Raw genomic sequence first — 14,557 nt, 5'->3', positions numbered from 1 at the left:
AGATAAAAATGCAATCACTTAAATCTAAAGCATAAGGGGAAATAACTCTCATATGGAGCGTTCATATTGCTTCAGTCAAAATAGGACAAATCATGCGAAGGATATAACGAGCAATTTTATAAAATAATTTTGTCGTAATATTTTACGGTTGCGAAGGAGAAGTGGTAACAAGGAAAACAGTGTTTGGGGAGATAACTCCTACAAAGAAAGTATTCGGTTACGCAGGGTAAACAAAAGCGCATCAATTGTTCGATATCATATACCAAATATCAAAGCGACATATTGCGAAACAAATATTTATCGCCAGAACAAAATTATGCGGAAGAAAAAAAAAATAATCAGAAGAAAAACAATAGGTCTTTCCACAGAAAAGTGGAAACCCCTAATAAATATTCAACTAATTCAGATTTAACGATACGTTACAAAGACATCATTCTATTGAAATGCGAGTTTTCAAGACCTACACAATCCACACTGAAATGACCACTGTCATGTTAAAAATCTTTTGAGCTCTATAAAACATTGAAGAGGAATGATAAAACATTTTTCAAGACAAGTAAACATTAAACTGTTTCTCTTGAATATAGGAAATTATCAAGCAACCGAAAACAATACAACAATAAAAAAGTCAATAATGATCAAATATAAACTGTAGAACTTCTAAATTCCTATTCCATTAAATAAAAAAAAATAAAAAAAAACAATAGTTCGTAAATCTGACATAGACCAAATACTTTGTACCATTGTCTGTAAATGAACATACATTAACAAAGTAAAATAACAAAAATACCGAACTCCAAACAAATTATAAAACGGAAAGTCCCTTATCAAATGGCAAACTAAAAAGCCCCAAACATTTAACACATTGAAAACAACTGACAAGTTAGAACACAACTTGTGAGAAATTGTATTGTATGTCTGTAAAAACAAATGTTCTCCGTACATTGTAAACAAATGTTCACGGTAAACATTTAACACAAAGTAAGTAGTCTATTTATTGCAGTGTTCAATGACCCGAATACGAAATTTACGTCTCGGTTATTGTATAGAAAGGTATATACTATGAAAAATAGAGCGAGGGGCTTTGCCCTAAGCTCTTATTTTCATAGTATTTACCTTTCTATACAATATCCAATTTAGCACATATTTACAACTTGAGTAATCCTGTAATTAGTCTATTGATATGTTTTGGCTAACTGGATGTAGCTCATTTACGTAGTTTTGTAAATCTACTCACTATAATATCATTGTAAAAATGGGATTTCAAAAGGCCCTTGACTTTAGAATGTAAAGAAGGTAGCTGCTGGTGTAAGTATGTTTATTGATATGAACGAAGCGTTGTTTTACTATACATGTACTTATTTACATGGTAAGATGACAAAATGAATTGACCAAGAGCAGACAATTCTTAAATTGCAGTGAAAGCTTTACATTCTTGAAAACATTTTTTTAATTTCACATAAAACCTGAAACTATCTTAAAAATGCTTTTGAATGAGTACAAACAGTTGGATCCACCTCCCACATCTTCGATTGAAACACCTTTTTGAAATGGCTGGATCTGCCCCTGGTATGTACCCATAGGTAGTCTAGTGGATAGTTTATATGCATGAAATATTTGTCACTGGACATTTGGCAACCAACTATCGACCAATTTATGACTAAATATATCAAATTGCTTTATTAATAATTTCCCTTCAAAAGATTCATGGTTGACTCTTTTTGTGTACAAAGTAATTGCATGGAAGATAAATGATTACAAATTTTAGATTGAGTTGTACTTTAATCAAGGTATGAAGCACCATTATTATTACTCTCTATTTAAATGAAAGAAACTTTTTTAATTGTCAAAACAAAATTTAGATCAAAAGATTGATTAGTAGGATGTTACAAATCTGTTTGAAAACTAATTACAAACTATTTAGTTAAATTTGGAACACATCATTTATTTCAAAATAGCCAGTAGCAATTTTTGTTCTAATATCTTGATTATAATACAATGAAATCTTACCCTTGTGGTCATTCATGCGTAGTTACTTAGTACAGTTACTTAGTACACGGAAAAAGTATGTACTATGAAAATTAGAAGGCAAATTCAAGCAATTTGATTGGACGAGAAGTTGTAAGTATGTGCTAACAAAACTAATAAAAACAATATTAGCGGGACTATTTGTATCTATGCATGCAAGTACACGTGAAGTACCCCACATGTTAAATGGTTGGTTCACTGATTGATTGATTGATTGATAAACAGGTTTACGGTCACTTTCACCATTGTTGGCTACATCGTGGAGACCAGTATTTATTTTATGGACCAACTACAGTCCCCGGTGAAAACCATCGACCATCGGTAGGAAGACTTGCAATCCTTGTCAATTAAGATTGGAGTATAACGCACCTGCCACATGAAGACTCGAACTCGCAACCTAGCTAGGTGTTGACAGGTTAGTGATACAGTAGCTCAAATATCGGCCAACAAGGCCCCTGCCGATATATTTAAAGTAGTTCACACAATCCAAAACACTTAAAGTTAATAAAATCATTTAAATTGATTAGTTGTTGGTTTTCATTTGCACATTATCGCTATTGTTGAATTTGTGGTGGCCAGTTTTTCTTGTTAATGGAAGCCATGAGTTATAACCAACCACATTACAAATTGGAAACAAATACAATTTTCACAGAGTAGATAAACAACTTCTTCGACCCCCTTGGCTCCAAAGGCATTCTTATTAGTTTGGTAAGAGAAAGACAAATGTATCAGTAGATGAGATAAAAAAGGTAAAAAATATATAAAAAAAATAGTTTAGACGTTATTAATTCTAATCAAATGCAGAAATTGTGATTTTCAAACCTGCAGAAAAGTTCCCGTTTATGTGGCTAAGTTTGTAACGATGCTTTTTAAATACTTAAGTGCTTGCGTTAACGTTAGTATGACTGTTGTTCATGGTACATTAAGCTGGGGTCACACATTCACGATTTTTACTGCCGTCCTTGACAGGACCATTCCCGATTAAAATTTGTCAAAAATCTGATCAAGATCCTGTGAATCGTGGATGGAAATTCAAATTTAAATCAAATTTGTAAAAAAAATATTTTAATCACGACAACAATCAGATATTGTTCAGGAAGCGACGATATTCAACCGTTTCCAAGCGAATTTGTCCGGATAATCCCGTTTTCAATCCGCTTCTAGTTCGATTTGTATCTTTCGCATGGTTAAATTCGACTGAGTCTGTCACAACTGCGTCCCGATTCTACCGAATGTAATCCGACAGTGACCAGACAGTGCACCGACACCGACGGAAGTTATCCGTTCAAAAAACTGTCGGCATACTCGGGATGATCAGGTACTGTCGGAACGTAATCCTATCACGGTCCGCCCTATCGCATATTGCAAACGTCTTTGTCTGGTCTCAGTCATATTGTATTCTGTAATTGTCGGGACTCTGACAGGGGTATCATTGACGAATTTCGTATTAATAACAGGACAATTCCAGAACGGAATCGGCAAAGACGGTTCGCAATCGACAAGATGGACTCAATCGGTAGAAAAACAGCAATGAAAAATTCCTCCAGATCATTCCCATGCCAGAGGACACCGTCCAGAAAACACAGAACAATGTTAGGATTTTGATCCGATACAGTCTAATCTGTCACGACATAGTCACGCTTGTAATCCGACTAGACAAAATCGGCTGAGTTTCCCCGAATGTTACGGGACGCACCTGAATGTCGGGGTGCTTCGTCGAACTATCAGGACCATTCCCGACCCGTAGGCATCTGTGTACGAACTTATTCGGCTGCGTTTAGACAATGATAGGATATTCCAAATAATTGAGGATAGTAATCCGACTTTTTTACTTTAGTGTTTTATCACTGTTTGATCTCAAACGGGAGCAATAATCGGCAATTTGTGAACCTCGGATTAGTTATTTCATTTTAAGGTAGAGACACGAAGTTACACTTGATGAATGAGGAAAGAGATAGACATTTAAGACGAAATTGTGTATACTTTAACGAATATTAAATTTCAGACAATTATGTTATAATAATTTTATTTGCTGATCTTTAATTCTGAACAAAGGATATTTTGGATGGCAGCTATAAACACAATAATAACAAAATATCCGGCCACTATAAAATTGTAATTTAAAGTTTATTTAACAATATGCTTTTTATCTGATATCTATTTAGAACAAAAAAGATCGATTAAAATGTCAAATGAAATGATCACGATAAAGATAATACACAATTTTCTTTGTGTAGAAAACAAGTTGAATATGTTTGTTTAATTAACATTAACCACACGACGAAAAAATATATAAGCTATTTATTTAAATTTGTATAGATGTCTTTTAAATTTATATTCAAAACAACGCATTTTAATCAGCACAGTGTTGGCAGAATGATGCGACTTTAATATATATACTCTACTTTTGTAAAAAAAAAAAAAAAATACAACCAACGACAAATGACTGTAATTATAAGCATGGCAAGAAATAAAGGTTTAATTTAAGTATCCAAAAATTTTATCTTTGGAATGTAGGAAATGCTTCATTTTCTTTTTTTCAACATTACTAAAATATACTAATATAGCTTTGCGTTGGACAAATAAGTTACAAAAAAGAATTATAACCTTATATGTATTTTATGATATAAAAACTCTTAAGAATAGTGGGAAGAACGGTTCAATACTCACTTGATCAAGATGCAATACTAAACCTTTTCAATATCTCTCGACACCGACTAATGACACCTACAGTTTACAGGTAAAATGGATGGGTCGTCTCAAAGACAAAAACCATCATGATTATCAATACGTAACATATTGGATTGACGGTTATATACTGTCTTGACTATATAGCTTCAGAATATATGTGAACCAAATAAATAAATGAATATATGTCTCTGTCATATAATATTCTTATTTTGTATGTATTTACACGATATTTCATGTTGAATTGATTAAAACAAATACAGCACCCATTCTGCATCCTAATCCGCTTTCTCTTCAATTTTATGATTATATGAGTCTTTTACCAAATATTTGCCGCATGTAAATAACGATTAATTTGTTGGTGTAGAAGCTTTTATTAAATTGTCCAAAATTTACGAAAATTAATTACTGGACTGTCCGTACGTCCGTATCACACTTGTGAACACTACCAAATTGGTATTTTTCAACAGATCTTCACCTTAGTTGATGTACATATTCAATTTCTGGTGGGATAATTACACATGTTGATTTTGAAGGTCTTAGGAAAATATCAAATCTAATTTTTTTTTTATCAATGGCGGACTTCTCCGCTTCAAGATATTGTTAGAGTTGATGTTTTTCATGATAAATTTTGAAAAAAATATAATTGACTTCTCGTTTTAATGTTACAACATCTTAAGCAGTGCATTTTTTTACATACCTTCGTATGGAATTTATATTTCAAGTTGTTAGTTTATACTATAGAGCTTATTGACATTGCAAAATCAAAATGGACAGTGCTAAGCAGGGGTTTGGAGACCAACGGCTGATGTCCCGAAAACAACATACCTTGTCCCTTCGTCATGATAGTGTCCTTCTCCTGTTCCTAAAAATGACTTTTAGGTTTCTTACTAGAAGTTGATCAAATTTCGTTGATTTTATTTATACACTGTCATTGCTATATTTTGTTTTTATTTTCATCGGGTCAGAATTTATTTCTCTATATCCAATTTCCGGAACAAAGTTTTGTACCTTTTTCAAGTTTTTTCGTACTTATTTTTTTTGTATCTCATCTATGACCATGCATAAGGGAGGTTTTCAATCAAAATAGGGAGAAATAATCAGCTGCGTTTCCCTGAGGACTGTGTTCTCCTTAGAGACAAAATTTATCAAAATCGTCATCCTTTAGTTACTGTAACACCTCAAATAATCGTAAGCCATAACCTTTGAGAGAAAGAGCAGAAAATTTAATCGCGTGATTGGTAAATACAGAATTCAAGTGGAACACCAAATTGGTGAATTGAAAATATACAAAGTATTCAGTAGATCTTGAAGGCACACAAGGCCAAAACTAACAGACATTGTGTAAACAAGTGCCGCCCTTGTCAACAGACATAACATATTGTTTAATTAAATATCAACTACAACTTAACATTCTTAAGTTTGTTTTTTTCATTTTCCAAATTCCACCAGGACAGCTAGAAGCTCAACGTCCAAAAAGATGAAATGTGACTTAAAGACCATAATTTTTCTTTTCATTTATTTTTTATTTTTGAGACGACCCCAAACATTTTACCTGTCGTAGTCGTTCTCAAATGTAGGTGTCGAGAGATGTTGAAAAGGTCTACTTGTGGACACATATTATTAGTTACATAGTGTACCAGTGACCTAATACAAAAAATATGGTGTCAGCAAATCCATGCAGATTGAGTATGATTCATATGTGATCCGTTCGTTATTCAACCATATACTTATATATCGTATTACGTTACTAATAGACATGTTACAAAAAGGTATATTCACGACGCTGAGGTTGACAAATTACACTTTAAATGTGGGGACTGTGTCAAAACACAAAAGATATTACAAATTGTACCTGCGTATATAACTGCATTGATACTTTTGGAGGCAATCCCGCCGTATCATCATCGACCGCCGTATGGAACGAATATTCAGAAATATTTTTACCATAAGAAATAGAGATTAATAAATTCCGTAATATTTTTAAGAAACTCTAATGCAAAAAGTGGGGCGGGAGGGAGCGGTCATGTAAATGCAACGGACTATCTTACCATGTGGTATTTAGACTAATAACCTATCAAAATAATCAAGTCATCTATATTTTAGAACTTAATGTCACTTGTCTATACAAAAAATGTCAACAATACACATTGATTAGCTTTAAATGTGTTTAATGGGGAGTTGTCTCATTGGCACTCATACCACATCTTCCTATATCTAATTAATGAATCTATTTCAATCATTCATATCAATTTCTTCTTCTGTTGAAACCGTTCAGATTTTCCCTCAACACCGTGTTGTTCTCGTAAAGGGAAGTTACACTGTGTATTGAAATAAACCACACCTACTAACCTCATATGAAATATACACGGTCTCCACGCGGTTGCTCTTAACCAATTATATTCTTAGAAATGTAAAGGTGGTAAGATAATTTCGTTTAGCCAGTGTTGATTCAGAACCATTATCTTAAGCATGTCGACAAAATTATTAATTTGTGTTGTGAACATAATCCGGAGTTGTACACACGTAGATATCAGAGGGTTTATCCAGTCAGTCGGAGAAATATCTAACACAATTTACAGAAGGATAAAACATATAAGAAGAAAAAAATTGATGTCAGCAAAACACTACACCAATATATATAGACAAAACACGGGCTCTTTCAAATAACAATTTAACCCTCCGGAGAATAAACTGTTACATGTTTAAAAAAACATTTGTAAATGCATTGTTTTACCTATCACAAACAGTATACTAGTATGATGGAGATATACTGAGATGCATACGTGCATGAGCCTAATAATGTTGGTGCTCTAAGTCAAAAGAGTTCCCGCTGTTAGTGACTTTTTACATATTATATTTCAAAAGTTATCAAATTTAAGTTGGGTTCAGAAAAGATATATATAAACGCAGGAATTTAAAAGTAAATGGTGAATTCCACTTTTAATATTGTAAGGAAATTGCAATTGAAAAAAAGTATATTAAGTAGAAGAAAATAACGCCAATAACCTTTAAAAATGACTTACCGAACGTCTTCGTTTGATAAAAACGAAACTAGAGATACTTTTCGTGGAAGCTCTAGTGTTTTTTTGGAATTTTTAAAGGAAGTGAAATGGCAGAGATCCAAAAATCAAATGTATGAATCAATGAACGGATATACTAAAGTAAATGATATCGATTAAAATTGTTGAAGGTATTTAAATTATTCAATGTTAGACTTTTGAACGACTTTTTATTTAAATTATTTCACAGATTATTTGTAAATATTAAGTTTACTTTATTAAAACGTGAAATGCGTACAGTGGAGATCACTTCTAACCTGTCATTAAATCTGTCAGGAGAACTGTTCTAGGACAGTACGTAGAACTGTCAGCCTGACACCTTTTAGTCAGTTCTAGCTAGAACAGTTCTAACCTAGAACTGATTTGGTCAGTTCTACCTAGAACTAATTTGGACAGTTCTACCTAGAACTCATCCTAACAGTTCTACCCTAGAACAGTTTTAGACAATTCTAGCGAGAACTGACCAAATCTTTGGTCAGTTTTACTTCTAGAACTGTTCTACGGTTACAATTGATGTCAAATTCTACCACTAGAATTGATTTTTAAATTCTACGGCTACAATTGATCTATAAATTCTACGGCTAAAATTGATTTATAAATTCTACGGCTAGAATTGATTTATAAATTCTACGGCTAGAATTGATTTATACGTTTTAAGAAATCTTTGTCTAAATATAAAGGCTTCGACAAAATAGCGATTAATAGTAGAGTTTTGTTATTTTGCCGGTTTTATTTCAGATTTATAATCGGCAAGAGAACATGTTTAACCCCGCCATATCTGCATGTATGTGCCTGTCTCAAGTCATGAGCACAGTAATTCAGTGATTTTCTTTTGTTGATGTGTCACAGAAATTTTTTGTTTTTCTTTCATTTTTTGTCCATACATTAGGCCGTTAGTATTATGGGGGGGGGGCATTATTATTTGATAATTATCATTTGTTATTCCGTATCACATAACAAAATTATCTGACCTCATTAACCAAATGTAATATCTGTTTAAGAGTAGTTTTCATATCTTGGACGGACCTGTTTAACACAAATCTTTTAACCGCATCAATCTAAACTGACATTCTTTGCTCTTTCTTTCTGCAAATCTATATAGCTGCACAGGACTTCAGATTTAATTTTAGGCCAAGAGGGACTGTAATATACAAGTTACAGCAATATTGGAAAACAATTTTGTTCGCACCAATTTATAATGCCAGCATGCAGGGGCAGATCCAGCCATTTAAAAAAAGGGGTGGGGGTTCCAACCATGAGTAAAGAAAGGTTCCAACAATATGATCCATTCAAATGCATTGATCGTAAACAAAAGGGGGTTCCAACTCCTGGACCCACCCCTTGATCCGCAAATGAGCATGTCCTCTTTTTATTCAAAATATTGAATCATAAACAAATATCAGTAGTTTTCATACTTCAGACTGAGTTGTGTAATAAAATCTTTTGACCGCTTCAACCAAAACTTACCATATTTGCTTTTTTTTAATGTAAATCTAAATAGCTGCACAGTAATTCAGTTATATTTTTAGGTCAAGAGGGACTGAAGTATATAAATAACTGCAATATTTGAAATCAATGACCACAATTTTTTTTCTCGCATCAATTGAGAGTGCCAGCATTTCCTATTTTTATTCAAAATATCGCATCAGAAAAAAATAACAGTAGTTTTCATACCTCAGACTGACTCATGTAACAAAATTATTTGTCTGCATCAATCAAAACTGACCATATTTGACAACATCAACCAAAACTGACAATATTTGACTACTAGTTGAGTGAAAACGTACTCCGATATATATATATATATATATATATATATATATATATATATATATATATATATATATATATATATATATATATAAAATAAAAATTATACAAGACTATCAAAGGCCAGAGTCCTGCGACTTTGAACAGACACCAAAAATGCGGCGGGGTTAAAAACAAAATTTGAGATGCCACCCCTATACCTCTAGCCAGTGTAAAAAAAACACAGCAATACGCACGGTAAAATTCATTTTAAAAGAAGTCCGAGTCCGATTTCAGAATAGGTAACAAGAGAAACTAAACAAGATAACAATGATGTATAGGACTACAAGATGTTACTGACATGCCAGCTCCAGACCACAATTAAACTGATTAAGAGATTATGTCTTCATCATATGAATACCAAGCCATTCCGTTAGGGATTAAGTATCATAGTATCATGAGATATATGAGATGAATATAACCAGTATCATGCCAACAACTGGATATACGTTAAAACTGGTTATACGCTAATGCTGCATGTAGTGAATGGCTGTAGATATTGCCTTAAGTCCAATTAATACTCATATACTCATGTTTTGTACAACAACCTATAACTGTCACATAATTATACTCAGCTGTGTACAAGATGAACAATTATAGGTGTAGTTTTTCTGAACTATCTCACTAAAACCCTAAAAAGAAGAATACATGGCATTGTACCAGAAGAAATCTATATGACCTCGAGTTCTCAGCTTTATGTTTTCATTCATTTATTTTTTGTTCAGTAAATATGAAATTAACAGTTTTTGTATCAGGCATCAGTTAAACTTTGAAGAAAAGGTCATATTACCTCTTTCAATTGTTAAATGATACTCAAGGTTATAATTATACACATCTCATTTAGATAACCAATCGATTTTGTTCGTTTCTACGCTCATGATTTCTTTAACATTTTGTGTGTTTGTTGTAGCTTTTTTGTGTGTTTGTTGTAGCTTTTTTGTGTGTTTGTTGTAGCTTTTCATCAAAATTAAAAATACATGTTCTCTCAACTATAAAAAAACATTAAATTAAACAAATGTCTTTAAAACTATTTCATTTTAATTTAAAAAAAACAAACAGTTATAAAAAGTAGCCCCGTATTTTTGTAGTCCCCTTCAAAATGTCCCCAAAAATGTTATTACAATCAATATAAGCATTGTCCGTGTCACAGTATATAGGTCGTCAGGGTCCATCATAGTCTCGTCAATGTTATTTTTTGATATTCAGCATTTTCTTTAATAAACCACTTCTACCTCTGTTTGACTTGAGAATATTTTTCAAGTTGTCGAAATTCAAGCTCCTCTTCTCACTGGGCTTTGGTGGTAGCTGTGGAAGATCGTGTCCTGATCCAGAAGACTTTTTGATACCAAATGATCGTTTGTCCTTGCAATCATTTGATTCAGATAACAGCCATACGCAACCCCAGTATTCTTCTGCTTCTTTACAAAATTCGAAAGGCGATGTTTGCAACACGGCTTGCCAGATAACAGCTGAAACAACATCCCGACCTCTTCCGTTACAATTTCCGGAACAAACCTTATCAATAACAGCGTTTATGCAACCTTCATAGTTGAAATCTGTACCTTCTTTGACTTGGCATGCTTCTTCGCGAGTGTGAACTGTTTCAAGGTCAACTTCATTTGTCCAAGCGAGAATTCCTAGAAAATCCGACCCAGGACTTGCATGGACACAGCTGTAAACGCTGACCAACAAAAAGAACAACATCGATTTCATCCTAAAAAATAACATATTTTTCATTAGATTACATGCTGTTTATTTTTTTGATAAACCTTAAATTTGTTTTATCAAAAGTGACAGGTACGTTTCTTAATATGTATATTCTGGGATGTATTTTTAAATTTGAGACCTTTTGTACATAGAATGTCACATTCTCTGCATGTTAAAGACCTACACTTAAAGGGTTCCAAATGCTCAATTTGTTGCAAGGCAAAATGTTTTCCCGTGGCATTGTTTACAGTGGCAATTCCCTATCGTTCTACCTTGTACAATCTACATAACATAGTAAAAGGTGTTATGATGACATTGTTGATGTTCCAATGGGGGGGGACGTCGTATATACCCCGGCAGTTTCCTGAATATATACTGACATCTCTGTGTTGTTATCCAGTCACAAAACTCGACTCATTTGTAATCCGTAATATAAAGGAATATCAATACATCTGTTATAATAATTCGGGTTAAGAGATATATGTAAAGTATTTAACTGTTTTTTTTCTCTTGTAAAGTGTTGTCTCATTGGCTTATGTGCACATCGAATCTCTTTTTATTAATTACCATTACATATAAAACATTTTAAAAACACGAGCTTGTAAAAATGCCTTCTTAAGGTCGCCAAATTTGTTTCACTGCGATATTAAAGTCAATATTGTTTTTAATTGATATTTGTAAACGCAATCATGTTTTGGAAAAAAACACAGTTTACATGGCAAAGGATGGAAATAACGTTAATAAAGCTTAAAGGGTGGTGCCGCAGGTATTACACTTGAAATTATTATTCTTTTTATCAGTGTTAAAGATTATACCCACACAAATTGTACAGTCCCCTATTACAGTAGAAAATTCCATTAAAAAAAAAAAAAAAAAAAAAAAAATCGGGAAAATTTCCCGAATTTTTCATTGTACTAATGAACTCAAAATCGTTCAATATTTTTTTGTCGCGTTTTTGAATTTCCGGATCGGCGCAGAAATATACTTCCGTTTCCGGTCTTGTTTACATGTGACTGAATAAAATGTATATGAATATGTATATGTAAAGAAAGGAACTTATACTAATTCATTTGAAGAAAAAAAAATTCTTATTAAAAAAACGTTACCTGATGACAGCGTTTCTTTATTTACATTGAATATGACGTCACAACTTAAATAACTTTAAAGTCCCTAACAACAGAACCAAAATCGGAAACGTTACGGTATTTCCGTTTCTCTTTTTTAACATTGTTGATTTAAAAAAGAAATCATAGACTTCGTCTCCATTCACAGATAATTCTTGCCTCATATTATTTACAATAGCAATGTGACAGGAACATTTCTTTTACCAAAATTTAAATGTTAAAAAATGTAATCAAAATGATTATATAAAACTGATTTTTTTTCTGAATCAATATTAAAACAAATTTTCTATTTTATTTTATGATTTTTCAAAGATCTTGCTTCGCCTAATAACACTACGTCCTACAACACACGTCCGACAAAATGTACCGCATAAAAAATGTTTAGCAACAAACATTAATAATTGAAACTTATTTTTTTTAAATGCATGTAGGTAAATCCTTTTTCTTCATCTCAAATTCCCTTTATTGACAATACATTGTTAAATATATCCACTATTTCAACTTGAAACACGTAAAGAGTAAAGGTAATACGAAAATTCAAGTAAATTAAAAGAAGCTATCAGATCAATTAATTTAAAATAAAAAAAACTTACATTTTGTATCTGTTTTCTGAATACCTCTGGCAATAATTTTAAAGTGAAGAAAACTGGCATTTATACAAGAATTACTTTCTCAAATTGACCAATCAAAAACGTTCATAAAACATTCACCCTAGTTTACTTTTTTCAAAATAACTAAAATTATTTCGAAATACATTAAAAATAAGTCGCTGACAAAACATTTTTAATTATTCAGATCTCAATAAACAACTCGGTTTTTAACCCATATTTCTCTCTTTGGTGTCAAAAGATATAGAATTTATTTTTGTTTAAATCAAAGATCTCATTCTCGTATTTTGTTGACAGATTTTTGCTTCACTGGTCTTTTGTTTTTCAGTCGAGCGATGAGTTCAAGGTTTTTATTATCTGACCAATTCATTTGAATACAATGTGTTTAAATTACACTTTATCGTCCTCATTTCTTTAAATTGTCAACATAAAAAAGTTTCAGTTTACAGAAACTTCAAATCTAGTTTTATAATCTAAAATAATCTACGCTCAACAAGTAAACATCTAAACCATCTTGTGTGAAAACTAAGTATTAAAAAATGGAGTCAAAATAAACTGACATATATCCAAACTGAGAAATATTGGACTGACGTGAAGAAATGGTGTCAATATATACTAAAATGGGACAATAATTTATAAAACGGAAGCAACTCGTAGTGCAGTAGAATGTAACAAACACCTTCATGCATTTCACGTCCAACCCTTTTTTCCTTTTGTAAAAAAACTTTTTTTCAAATACCAATTTTTGACTACTGAGTATATAACTTTTTCGACAGGTGGTTCGAATAGTTGAAGCTTACAATTGGTGTGAGTTGGAGGCAAACATATATTATTTCCTATGATATTGCAATTGACGCGTTTAGAAACGTATAAAACAAATTCATAAAAAGCAATGCATTTTTATAGTTGAATTCGTTATAATTATGAAAACAGTGTATTGAATAAAAAGTTTGCATGATGTATTTTTTTTTTTTTTATAGAATACGGATCACATAACTGTGACCATTCAGCTAATAATATGTATTCATATATGTATGACGTCTTGACTGGAGTTTGATGATGTTCCAGACACTATGAATATTTAGACCATATGTGTATGGCCATGGCCAAATCAGTATACTGATATGGTCTGAGTATGGTCGGACCATATAAGTTTACTACTCTTTTGTTTAATAATCGACCAGACAATACGAGTATTAAGACCATATCAGGTTTTTTTTCTCTCGAAAAGTTCTATCTTGCTTTGCAGGAACAGATAACTCATTCTCTGAACAAAAAACTGCACAAGTTACTATCTGAATTCGTTAGGTTTTACTTATTGTCTAAATCTTGGTATCTGTTATTTTGCATTCGTTAAGAGTCATTTCAAGTCGAAGTGAAAGCTAATGCGATTGGGGCATAATTTTTTTTCCTGTTTTCTGTGTCTAACTTATTTTTTCAGAATCAAAATTCTTTTTATTTCCACTTATTTCATGACATTGGTGTATTCTTTTTCCTATTCATACAATCTTACTTTCGTCGTTATATCGTA

General features: G+C 32.2%; 1 protein-coding gene and 1 long non-coding RNA gene across 2 annotated transcripts in view; both read right to left on the bottom strand.

Annotated features, from left to right (window-relative positions):
- LOC139496051 (E3 ubiquitin-protein ligase MIB2-like) overlaps window positions 1-7,896 on the bottom strand; it is a 40,792-nt gene extending 32,896 nt beyond the window's left edge. The window contains exon 1 of the mRNA XM_071284479.1: window positions 7,743-7,896. The gene's annotated coding sequence lies outside the window, so the exon portion shown is untranslated. The remainder of the gene's footprint in view (window positions 1-7,742) is intronic.
- Window positions 7,897-10,607: 2,711 nt separating this feature from the next.
- Window positions 10,608-13,136, bottom strand: LOC139496050 (uncharacterized). Its single transcript, XR_011657536.1, has 2 exons — window positions 13,012-13,136; window positions 10,608-11,301 (listed from the first exon to the last, which is right to left on the bottom strand). It is a non-coding gene; the product is annotated as an uncharacterized lncRNA (long non-coding RNA).
- Between the last annotated feature and the right edge of the window lie 1,421 nt (window positions 13,137-14,557).

Source organism: Mytilus edulis, chromosome 11 (genome assembly GCF_963676685.1).
Source record: "Mytilus edulis chromosome 11, xbMytEdul2.2, whole genome shotgun sequence".
NCBI classification, from domain to species: Eukaryota; Metazoa; Mollusca; class Bivalvia; order Mytilida; family Mytilidae; genus Mytilus; species Mytilus edulis.
The sequence above is the reverse complement of the archived record's forward strand: the minus strand, read 5'-3'. Positions and strand labels throughout refer to the sequence as shown.